A 12,518-nucleotide genomic window follows, 5' to 3' on the forward strand; every position below is an offset into this window, starting at 1 on the left:
ATGTAATGGAGATGTATGTGTAATGTGCATGTAGTGGAGATGTATGTGTCATGTGCATGTAGTGGAGATGTATGTGTCATGTGCATGTAGTGGAGATGTATGTGTCATGTGCATGTAGTGGAGATGTATGTGTCATGTGCATGTAGTGGAGATGTATGTGTCATGTGCATGTAGTGGAGATGTATGTGTCATGTGCATGTAGTGGAGATGTATGTGTCATGTGCATGTAGTGGAGATGTATGTGTCATGTGCATGTAGTGGAGATGTATGTGTCATGTGCATGTAGTGGAGATGTATGTGTGATGTGCATGTAGTGGAGATGTATGTGTATTGTGCATGTAATGGAGATGTATGTGTCATGTGCATGTAGTGGAGATGTATGTGTGATGTGCATGTAGTGGAGATGTATGTGTCATGTGCATGTAGTGGAGATGTATGTGTAATGTGCATGTAGTGGAGATGTATGTGTCATGTGCATGTAGTGGAGATGTATGTGTAATGTGCATGTAGTGGAGATGTATGTGTCATGTGCATGTAGTGGAGATGTATGTGTCATGTGCATGTAGTGGTGATGTATGTGTCATGTGCACGTAGTGGAGATGTATGTGTAATGTGCATGTAGTGGTGATGTATGTGTAATGTGCATGTAGTGGAGATGCATGTGTCATGTGCATGTAGTGGAGATGTATGTGTCATGTGCATGTAGTGGAGATGTATGTGTGATGTGCATGTAGTGGAGATGTATGTGTCATGTGCATGTAGTGGAGATGTATGTGTCATGTGCATGTAGTGGAGATGTATGTGTAATGTGCATGTAGTGGAGATGCATGTGTCATGTGCACGTAGTGGAGATGTATGTGTCATGTGCATGTAGTGGAGATGTATGTGTCATGTGCATGTAGTGGAGATGTATGTGTCATGTGCATGTAGTGGAGATGTATGTGTCATGTGCATGTAGTGGAGATGTATGTGTCATGTGCATGTAGTGGAGATGTATGTGTCATGTGCATGTAGTGGAGATGTATGTGTCATGTGCATGTAGTGGAGATGTATGTGTAATGTGCATGTAATGGAGATGTATGTGTCATGTGCATGTAGTGGAGATGTATGTGTCATGTGCATGTAGTGGAGATGTATGTGTAATGTGCATGTAGTGGAGATGTATGTGTCATGTGCATGTAGTGGAGATGTATGTGTCATGTGCATGTAGTGGAGATGTATGTGTGATGTGCATGTAGTGGAGATGTATGTGTCATGTGCATGTAGTGGAGATGTATGTGTCATGTGCATGTAGTGGAGATGTATGTGTAATGTGCACGTAGTGGAGATGCATGTGTCATGTGCACGTAGTGGAGATGTATGTGTCATGTGCATGTAATGGAGATGCATGTGTCATGTGCATGTAGTGGAGATGTATGTGTCATGTGCATGTAGTGGAGATGTATGTGTCATGTGCATGTAGTGGAGATGTATGTGTCATGTGCATGTAGTGGAGATGTATGTGTCATGTGCATGTAGTGGAGATGTATGTGTGATGTGCATGTAATGGAGATGCATGTGTCATGTGCATGTAGTGGAGATGTATGTGTCATGTGCATGTAGTGGAGATGTATGTGTCATGTGCATGTAGTGGAGATGTATGTGTCATGTGCATGTAGTGGAGATGTATGTGTCATGTGCATGTAATGGAGATGCATGTGTCATGTGCATGTAGTGGAGATGTATGTGTCATGTGCATGTAGTGGAGATGTATGTGTAATGTGCATGTAATGGAGATGCATGTGTCATGTGCATGTAGTGGAGATGTATGTGTCATGTGCATGTAGTGGAGATGTATGTGTCATGTGCATGTAATGGAGATGCATGTGTCATGTGCATGTAGTGGAGATGCATGTGTGATGTGCATGTAGTGGAGATGTATGTGTCATGTGCATGTAGTGGAGATGTATGTGTCATGTGCATGTAGTGGAGATGTATGTGTCATGTGCATGTAGTGGAGATGTATGTGTCATGTGCATGTAGTGGAGATGTATGTGTCATGTGCATGTAGTGGAGATGTATGTGTAATGTGCATGTAATGGAGATGCATGTGTCATGTGCATGTAATGGAGATGTATGTGTCATGTGCATGTAGTGGAGATGTATGTGTCATGTGCATGTAATGGAGATGCATGTGTCATGTGCATGTAGTGGAGATGTATGTGTCATGTGCATGTAGTGGAGATGTATGTGTCATGTGCATGTAATGGAGATGCATGTGTCATGTGCATGTAGTGGAGATGCATGTGTGATGTGCATGTAGTGGAGATGTATGTGTCATGTGCATGTAGTGGAGATGTATGTGTCATGTGCATGTAGTGGAGATGTATGTGTCATGTGCATGTAATGGAGATGCATGTGTCATGTGCATGTAGTGGAGATGCATGTGTGATGTGCATGTAGTGGAGATGTATGTGTCATGTGCATGTAGTGGAGATGTATGTGTCATGTGCATGTAGTGGAGATGTATGTGTGATGTGCATGTAGTGGAGATGTATGTGTCATGTGCATGTAATGGAGATGTATGTGTCATGTGCATGTAGTGGAGATGTATGTGTGATGTGCATGTAGTGGAGATGTATGTGTCATGTGCATGTAGTGGAGATGTATGTGTCATGTGCATGTAATGGAGATGCATGTGTCATGTGCATGTAGTGGAGATGTATGTGTCATGTGCATGTAATGGAGATGCATGTGTCATGTGCATGTAGTGGAGATGTATGTGTCATGTGCATGTAGTGGAGATGTATGTGTCATGTGCATGTAATGGAGATGCATGTGTCATGTGCATGTAGTGGAGATGTATGTGTCATGTGCATGTAATGGAGATGCATGTGTCATGTGCATGTAGTGGAGATGCATGTGTGATGTGCATGTAGTGGAGATGTATGTGTCATGTGCATGTAGTGGAGATGTATGTGTCATGTGCATGTAATGGAGATGCATGTGTCATGTGCATGTAGTGGAGATGTATGTGTCATGTGCATGTAGTGGAGATGTATGTGTCATGTGCATGTAATGGAGATGTATGTGTAATGTGCATGTAGTGGAGATGTATGTGTCATGTGCATGTAGTGGAGATGTATGTGTCATGTGCATGTAGTGGAGATGTATGTGTAATGTGCATGTAGTGGAGATGTATGTGTCATGTGCATGTAGTGGAGATGTATGTGTCATGTGCATGTAGTGGAGATGTATGTGTCATGTGCATGTAGTGGAGATGTATGTGTAATGTGCATGTAGTGGAGATGTATGTGTCATGTGCATGTAGTGGAGATGTATGTGTCATGTGCATGTAGTGGAGATGTATGTGTCATGTGCACGTAGTGGAGATGTGTGTGTCATGTGCACGTAGTGGAGATGTGTGTGTCATGTGCATGTAGTGGAGATGTATGTGTCATGTGCATGTAGTGGAGATGTATGTGTCATGTGCATGTAGTGGAGATGTATGTGTAATGTGCATGTAGTGGAGATGTATGTGTATTGTGCATGTAATGGAGATGTATGTGTAATGTGCATGTAGTGGAGATGTATGTGTCATGTGCATGTAGTGGAGATGTATGTGTCATGTGCATGGTGTGGAGATGTATGTGTAATGTGCATGTAGTGGAGATGTATGTGTCATGTGCATGTAGTGGAGATGTATGTGTCATGTGCATGTAGTGGAGATGTATGTGTCATGTGCATGTAGTGGAGATGTATGTGTCATGTGCATGTAGTGGAGATGTATGTGTCATGTGCATGTAGTGGAGATGTATGTGTCATGTGCATGTAGTGGAGATGTATGTGTCATGTGCATGTAGTGGAGATGTATGTGTCATGTGCATGTAGTGGAGATGTATGTGTCATGTGCATGTAGTGGAGATGTATGTGTCATGTGCATGTAGTGGAGATGTATGTGTCATGTGCATGTAGTGGAGATGTATGTGTCATGTGCATGTAATGGAGATGCATGTGTCATGTGCATGTAGTGGAGATGTATGTGTCATGTGCATGTAGTGGAGATGTATGTGTAATGTGCATGTAATGGAGATGCATGTGTCATGTGCATGTAGTGGAGATGTATGTGTCATGTGCATGTAGTGGAGATGTATGTGTCATGTGCATGTAATGGAGATGCATGTGTCATGTGCATGTAGTGGAGATGTATGTGTCATGTGCATGTAGTGGAGATGTATGTGTCATGTGCATGTAGTGGAGATGCATGTGTGATGTGCATGTAGTGGAGATGTATGTGTCATGTGCATGTAGTGGAGATGTATGTGTCATGTGCATGTAGTGGAGATGTATGTGTCATGTGCATGTAATGGAGATGCATGTGTCATGTGCATGTAGTGGAGATGCATGTGTGATGTGCATGTAGTGGAGATGTATGTGTCATGTGCATGTAGTGGAGATGTATGTGTCATGTGCATGTAGTGGAGATGTATGTGTGATGTGCATGTAGTGGAGATGTATGTGTCATGTGCATGTAATGGAGATGTATGTGTCATGTGCATGTAGTGGAGATGTATGTGTGATGTGCATGTAGTGGAGATGTATGTGTCATGTGCATGTAGTGGAGATGTATGTGTCATGTGCATGTAATGGAGATGCATGTGTCATGTGCATGTAGTGGAGATGTATGTGTCATGTGCATGTAATGGAGATGTATGTGTCATGTGCATGTAGTGGAGATGTATGTGTCATGTGCATGTAGTGGAGATGCATGTGTCATGTGCATGTAGTGGAGATGTATGTGTCATGTGCATGTAGTGGAGATGTATGTGTCATGTGCATGTAATGGAGATGCATGTGTCATGTGCATGTAGTGGAGATGTATGTGTCATGTGCATGTAGTGGAGATGTATGTGTCATGTGCATGTAGTGGAGATGTATGTGTCATGTGCATGTAGTGGAGATGCATGTGTCATGTGCATGTAGTGGAGATGTATGTGTCATGTGCATGTAGTGGAGATGTATGTGTCATGTGCATGTAATGGAGATGCATGTGTCATGTGCATGTAGTGGAGATGTATGTGTCATGTGCATGTAGTGGAGATGTATGTGTCATGTGCATGTAGTGGAGATGTATGTGTCATGTGCATGTAGTGGAGATGTATGTGTCATGTGCATGTAGTGGAGATGTATGTGTCATGTGCATGTAGTGGAGATGTATGTGTCATGTGCATGTAGTGGAGATGTATGTGTCATGTGCATGTAGTGGAGATGTATGTGTCATGTGCATGTAGTGGAGATGTATGTGTCATGTGCACGTAGTGGAGATGTGTGTGTCATGTGCACGTAGTGGAGATGTGTGTGTCATGTGCATGTAGTGGAGATGTATGTGTCATGTGCACGTAGTGGAGATGTATGTGTCATGTGCACGTAGTGGAGATGTATGTGTAATGTGCATGTAGTGGAGATGTATGTGTATTGTGCATGTAATGGAGATGTATGTGTAATGTGCATGTAGTGGAGATGTATGTGTCATGTGCATGTAGTGGAGATGTATGTGTCATGTGCATGGTGTGGAGATGTATGTGTAATGTGCATGTAGTGGAGATGTATGTGTCATGTGCATGTAGTGGAGATGTATGTGTCATGTGCATGTAGTGGAGATGTATGTGTCATGTGCATGTAGTGGAGATGTATGTGTCATGTGCATGTAGTGGAGATGTATGTGTCATGTGCATGTAGTGGAGATGTATGTGTCATGTGCATGTAGTGGAGATGTATGTGTCATGTGCATGTAGTGGAGATGTATGTGTCATGTGCATGTAGTGGAGATGTATGTGTCATGTGCATGTAGTGGAGATGTATGTGTCATGTGCATGTAGTGGAGATGTATGTGTCATGTGCATGTAGTGGAGATGTATGTGTCATGTGCATGTAATGGAGATGCATGTGTCATGTGCATGTAGTGGAGATGTATGTGTCATGTGCATGTAGTGGAGATGTATGTGTCATGTGCATGTAGTGGAGATGTATGTGTCATGTGCATGTAGTGGAGATGTATGTGTCATGTGCATGTAGTGGAGATGTATGTGTCATGTGCATGTAGTGGAGATGTATGTGTCATGTGCATGTAGTGGAGATGTATGTGTGATGTGCATGTAGTGGAGATGTATGTGTCATGTGCATGTAGTGGAGATGTATGTGTGATGTGCATGTTGTGGAGATGTATGTGTCATGTGCATGTTGTGGAGATGTATGTGTCATGTGCATGTAGTGGAGATGTATGTGTCATGTGCATGTAGTGGAGATGTATGTGTAATGTGCATGTAGTGGAGATGTATGTGTCATGTGCATGTAGTGGAGATGTATGTGTCATGTGCATGTAGTGGAGATGTATGTGTGATGTGCATGTTGTGGAGATGTATGTGTCATGTGCATGTTGTGGAGATGTATGTGTCATGTGCATGTTGTGGAGATGTATGTGTCATGTGCATGTTGTGGAGATGTATGTGTCATGTGCATGTAATGGAGATGCATGTGTCATGTGCATGTAGTGGAGATGTATGTGTCATGTGCATGTAGTGGAGATGTATGTGTCATGTGCATGTTGTGGAGATGTATGTGTCATGTGCATGTTGTGGAGATGTATGTGTCATGTGCATGTAATGGAGATGCATGTGTCATGTGCATGTAGTGGAGATGTATGTGTCATGTGCATGTAGTGGAGATGTATGTGTCATGTGCATGTTGTGGAGATGTATGTGTAATGTGCATGTAGTGGAGATGTATGTGTGATGTGCATGTTGTGGAGATGTATGTGTGATGTGCATGTAGTGGAGATGTATGTGTCATGTGCATGTAGTGGAGATGTATGTGTCATGTGCATGTAGTGGAGATGTATGTGTCATGTGCATGTAGTGGAGATGTATGTGTGATGTGCATGTTGTGGAGATGTATGTGTGATGTGCATGTAGTGGAGATGTATGTGTCATGTGCATGTAGTGGAGATGTATGTGTCATGTGCATGTTGTGGAGATGTATGTGTCATGTGCATGTTGTGGAGATGTATGTGTCATGTGCATGTAATGGAGATGCATGTGTCATGTGCATGTAGTGGAGATGTATGTGTCATGTGCATGTAGTGGAGATGTATGTGTCATGTGCATGTTGTGGAGATGTATGTGTAATGTGCATGTAGTGGAGATGTATGTGTGATGTGCATGTTGTGGAGATGTATGTGTGATGTGCATGTAGTGGAGATGTATGTGTCATGTGCATGTAGTGGAGATGTATGTGTCATGTGCATGTAGTGGAGATGTATGTGTCATGTGCATGTAGTGGAGATGTATGTGTGATGTGCATGTTGTGGAGATGTATGTGTGATGTGCATGTAGTGGAGATGTATGTGTCATGTGCATGTAGTGGAGATGTATGTGTATTGTGCATGTAATGGAGATGCATGTGTCATGTGCATGTAGTGGAGATGTATGTGTCATGTGCATGTAGTGGAGATGTATGTGTCATGTGCATGTAGTGGAGATGTATGTGTGATGTGCATGTTGTGGAGATGTATGTGTCATGTGCATGTAGTGGAGATGTATGTGTGATGTGCATGTTGTGGAGATGTATGTGTCATGTGCATGTAGTGGAGATGTATGTGTCATGTGCATGTAGTGGAGATGTATGTGTGATGTGCATGTAGTGGAGATGTATGTGTCATGTGCATGTAGTGGAGATGTATGTGTCATGTGCATGTAGTGGAGATGTATGTGTCATGTGCATGTAGTGGAGATGTATGTGTCATGTGCATGTAGTGGAGATGTATGTGTCATGTGCATGTAGTGGAGATGTATGTGTCATGTGCATGTAGTGGAGATGTATGTGTCATGTGCATGTTGTGGAGATGTATGTGTGATGTGCATGTTGTGGAGATGTATGTGTCATGTGCATGTAGTGGAGATGTATGTGTGATGTGCATGTTGTGGAGATGTATGTGTCATGTGCATGTAGTGGAGATGTATGTGTGATGTGCATGTTGTGGAGATGTATGTGTCATGTGCATGTAGTGGAGATGTATGTGTGATGTGCATGTTGTGGAGATGTATGTGTCATGTGCATGTAGTGGAGATGTATGTGTCATGTGCATGTAGTGGAGATGTATGTGTGATGTGCATGTAGTGGAGATGTATGTGTAATGTGCATGTAGTGGAGATGTATGTGTCATGTGCATGTAGTGGAGATGTATGTGTCATGTGCATGTAGTGGAGATGTATGTGTCATGTGCATGTAGTGGAGATGTATGTGTCATGTGCATGTAGTGGAGATGTATGTGTCATGTGCATGTAGTGGAGATGTATGTGTCATGTGCATGTTGTGGAGATGTATGTGTCATGTGCATGTTGTGGAGATGTATGTGTCATGTGCATGTTGTGGAGATGTATGTGTCATGTGCATGTAATGGAGATGCATGTGTCATGTGCATGTAGTGGAGATGTATGTGTCATGTGCATGTAGTGGAGATGTATGTGTCATGTGCATGTTGTGGAGATGTATGTGTAATGTGCATGTAGTGGAGATGTATGTGTGATGTGCATGTTGTGGAGATGTATGTGTGATGTGCATGTAGTGGAGATGTATGTGTCATGTGCATGTAGTGGAGATGTATGTGTCATGTGCATGTAGTGGAGATGTATGTGTCATGTGCATGTAGTGGAGATGTATGTGTGATGTGCATGTTGTGGAGATGTATGTGTGATGTGCATGTAGTGGAGATGTATGTGTCATGTGCATGTAGTGGAGATGTATGTGTATTGTGCATGTAATGGAGATGCATGTGTCATGTGCATGTAGTGGAGATGTATGTGTCATGTGCATGTAGTGGAGATGTATGTGTCATGTGCATGTAGTGGAGATGTATGTGTGATGTGCATGTTGTGGAGATGTATGTGTCATGTGCATGTAGTGGAGATGTATGTGTGATGTGCATGTTGTGGAGATGTATGTGTCATGTGCATGTAGTGGAGATGTATGTGTCATGTGCATGTAGTGGAGATGTATGTGTGATGTGCATGTAGTGGAGATGTATGTGTGATGTGCATGTAGTGGAGATGTATGTGTCATGTGCATGTAGTGGAGATGTATGTGTCATGTGCATGTAGTGGAGATGTATGTGTCATGTGCATGTAGTGGAGATGTATGTGTCATGTGCATGTAGTGGAGATGTATGTGTCATGTGCATGTAGTGGAGATGTATGTGTCATGTGCATGTAGTGGAGATGTATGTGTCATGTGCACGTAGTGGAGATGTATGTGTCATGTGCACGTAGTGGAGATGTATGTGTCATGTGCATGTAGTGGAGATGTATGTGTCATGTGCATGTAGTGGAGATGTATGTGTCATGTGCATGTAGTGGAGATGTATGTGTGATGTGCATGTAGTGGAGATGTATGTGTCATGTGCATGTAGTGGAGATGTATGTGTCATGTGCATGTAGTGGAGATGTATGTGTATTGTGCATGTAATGGAGATGCATGTGTCATGTGCATGTAGTGGAGATGTATGTGTCATGTGCATGTAGTGGAGATGTATGTGTCATGTGCATGTAGTGGAGATGTATGTGTGATGTGCATGTAGTGGAGATGTATGTGTGATGTGCATGTAGTGGAGATGTATGTGTCATGTGCATGTAGTGGAGATGTATGTGTCATGTGCATGTAGTGGAGATGTATGTGTATTGTGCATGTAATGGAGATGCATGTGTCATGTGCATGTAGTGGAGATGTATGTGTCATGTGCATGTAGTGGAGATGTATGTGTCATGTGCATGTAGTGGAGATGTATGTGTGATGTGCATGTAGTGGAGATGTATGTGTAATGTGCATGTAGTGGAGATGTATGTGTCATGTGCATGTAGTGGAGATGTATGTGTCATGTGCATGTAGTGGAGATGTATGTGTGATGTGCATGTAGTGGAGATGTATGTGTCATGTGCATGTAGTGGAGATGTATGTGTCATGTGCATGTAGTGGAGATGTATGTGTCATGTGCATGTAGTGGAGATGTATGTGTCATGTGCATGTAGTGGAGATGTATGTGTCATGTGCATGTAGTGGAGATGTATGTGTAATGTGCATGTAGTGGAGATGTATGTGTAATGTGCATGTAGTGGAGATGTATGTGTCATGTGCACGTAGTGGAGATGTATGTGTCATGTGCATGTAGTGGAGATGTATGTGTCATGTGCATGTAGTGGAGATGTATGTGTCATGTGCATGTAGTGGAGATGTATGTGTATTGTGCATGTAATGGAGATGCATGTGTCATGTGCATGTAGTGGAGATGTATGTGTCATGTGCATGTAGTGGAGATGTATGTGTGATGTGCATGTAGTGGAGATGTATGTGTATTGTGCATGTAATGCAGATGCATGTGTCATGTGCATGTAGTGGAGATGTATGTGTCATGTGCATGTAGTGGAGATGTATGTGTCATGTGCATGTAGTGGAGATGTATGTGTCATGTGCATGTAGTGGAGATGTATGTGTCATGTGCATGTAGTGGAGATGTATGTGTCATGTGCATGTAGTGGAGATGTATGTGTCATGTGCATGTAGTGGAGATGTATGTGTCATGTGCATGTAGTGGAGATGTATGCGTGATGTGCATGTAGTGGAGATGTATGTGTCATGTGCATGTAGTGGAGATGTATGTGTCATGTGCATGTAGTGGAGATGTATGTGTATTGTGCATGTAATGGAGATGCATGTGTCATGTGCATGTAGTGGAGATGTATGTGTCATGTGCATGTAGTGGAGATGTATGTGTCATGTGCATGTAGTGGAGATGTATGTGTGATGTGCATGTTGTGGAGATGTATGTGTAATGTGCATGTAGTGGAGATGTATGTGTAATGTGCATGTAGTGGAGATGTATGTGTCATGTGCATGTTGTGGAGATGTATGTGTAATGTGCATGTAGTGGAGATGTATGTGTCATGTGCATGTAGTGGAGATGTATGTGTGATGTGCATGTAGTGGAGATGTATGTGTAATGTGCATGTAGTGGAGATGTATGTGTCATGTGCATGTAGTGGAGATGTATGTGTCATGTGCATGTAGTGGAGATGTATGTGTCATGTGCATGTAGTGGAGATGTATGTGTGATGTGCATGTAGTGGAGATGTATGTGTTATGTGCATGTAGTGGAGATGTATGTGTCATGTGCATGTAGTGGAGATGTATGTGTAATGTGCATGTAGTGGAGATGTATGTGTCATGTGCATGTTGTGGAGATGTATGTGTAATGTGCATGTAGTGGAGATGTATGTGTTATGTGCATGTAGTGGAGATGTATGTGTTATGTGCATGTAGTGGAGATGTATGTGTTATGTGCATGTAGTGGAAATGTAGACTGTGGAGACCTGGGTGTCGTAACCAGTGCCTTCCCCCCTCCCATCACTCCCGAGGTTGGATCTGAAATGTCTATGCCTGGACCTGGTCAACCTTTATCCTCGCTTGCCCCTCTGGCGCCATGGGGGTGATTCAGTAATGCTCCAGGTACAGTTTGCATTTAATGTGGTCTTGTTTTTAATTCGTTTAGGAGGCCTTTATGGCACAGCGAATATTTTGAAAATACAGTTAGAAATCAATATGTGCATTTACACTTTATGTCAATTTAATCGTTGCTCCAGATTTTCTGTCTAATTTCCTGATCTATATGAGCGCCTAGTGGGCTGATCCCGCAGAAGAAGACGTCTTTGTGTAGATTAGCGGACTGTGGTGTTGTATTGTTCACCACTTTTACGCTCGGATGTGATAGTTGTAGGATTAACTCCTTTAACGCTAAAGGTACCGTCACACATAACGATATCGTTAACGATATCGTTGCTTTTTGTGACGTAGGAACGATATCGTTAAGGAAATCGTTAGGTGTGACAGCGACCAACGATCAGGCCCCTGCTGGGAGATCGTTGGTCGCTGAGGAAAGTCCAGAACTTTATTTGGTCGCTGGACTTCCCGCTGACATCGCTGGATCGGCGTGTGTGACGCCGATCCAGCGATGTCTTCACTGGTAACCAGGGTAAACATCGGGTTACTAAGCGCAGGGCCGCGCTTAGTAACCCGATGTTTACCCTGGTTACCAGCGTAAACGTTAAAAAAACAAACACTACATACTTACCTACAGCCGTCTGTCCCCGGCGCTCTGCTTCTCTGCACTCCTCCTGCATCCTGTGTCAGCGCCAGCCAGCCGGAAAGCAGAGCGGTGACGTCACCGCTCTGATTTCCGGCTGACCGGCGCTCACAGTGCAGAGGAAAGCACAGCGCCGGAGGACAGACAGCTGAAGGTAAGTATGTAGTGTTTGTTTTTAACGTTTACGCTGGTAACCAGGGTAAACATCGGGTTACTAAGTGCGGCCCTGCGCTTAGTAACCCGATGTTTACCCTGGTTACCGGGGACCTCGGGATCGTTGGTTGCTGGAGAGCTGTCTGTGTGACAGCTCTCCAGCGACCAAACAGCGACGCTGCAGCGATCGACATCATTG

General features: G+C 43.3%; 1 protein-coding gene across 3 annotated transcripts in view; it reads left to right on the forward strand.

Moving 5' to 3' along the window:
• LOC138665371 (oocyte zinc finger protein XlCOF7.1-like) overlaps nt 1-12,518 on the forward strand; it is a 117,513-nt gene that overhangs the window by 24,439 nt on the left and 80,556 nt on the right. The window lies entirely within an intron of this gene.

Source organism: Ranitomeya imitator, chromosome 2 (assembly GCF_032444005.1).
Source record: "Ranitomeya imitator isolate aRanImi1 chromosome 2, aRanImi1.pri, whole genome shotgun sequence".
In the NCBI taxonomy this organism is placed as follows: domain Eukaryota; kingdom Metazoa; phylum Chordata; class Amphibia; order Anura; family Dendrobatidae; genus Ranitomeya; species Ranitomeya imitator.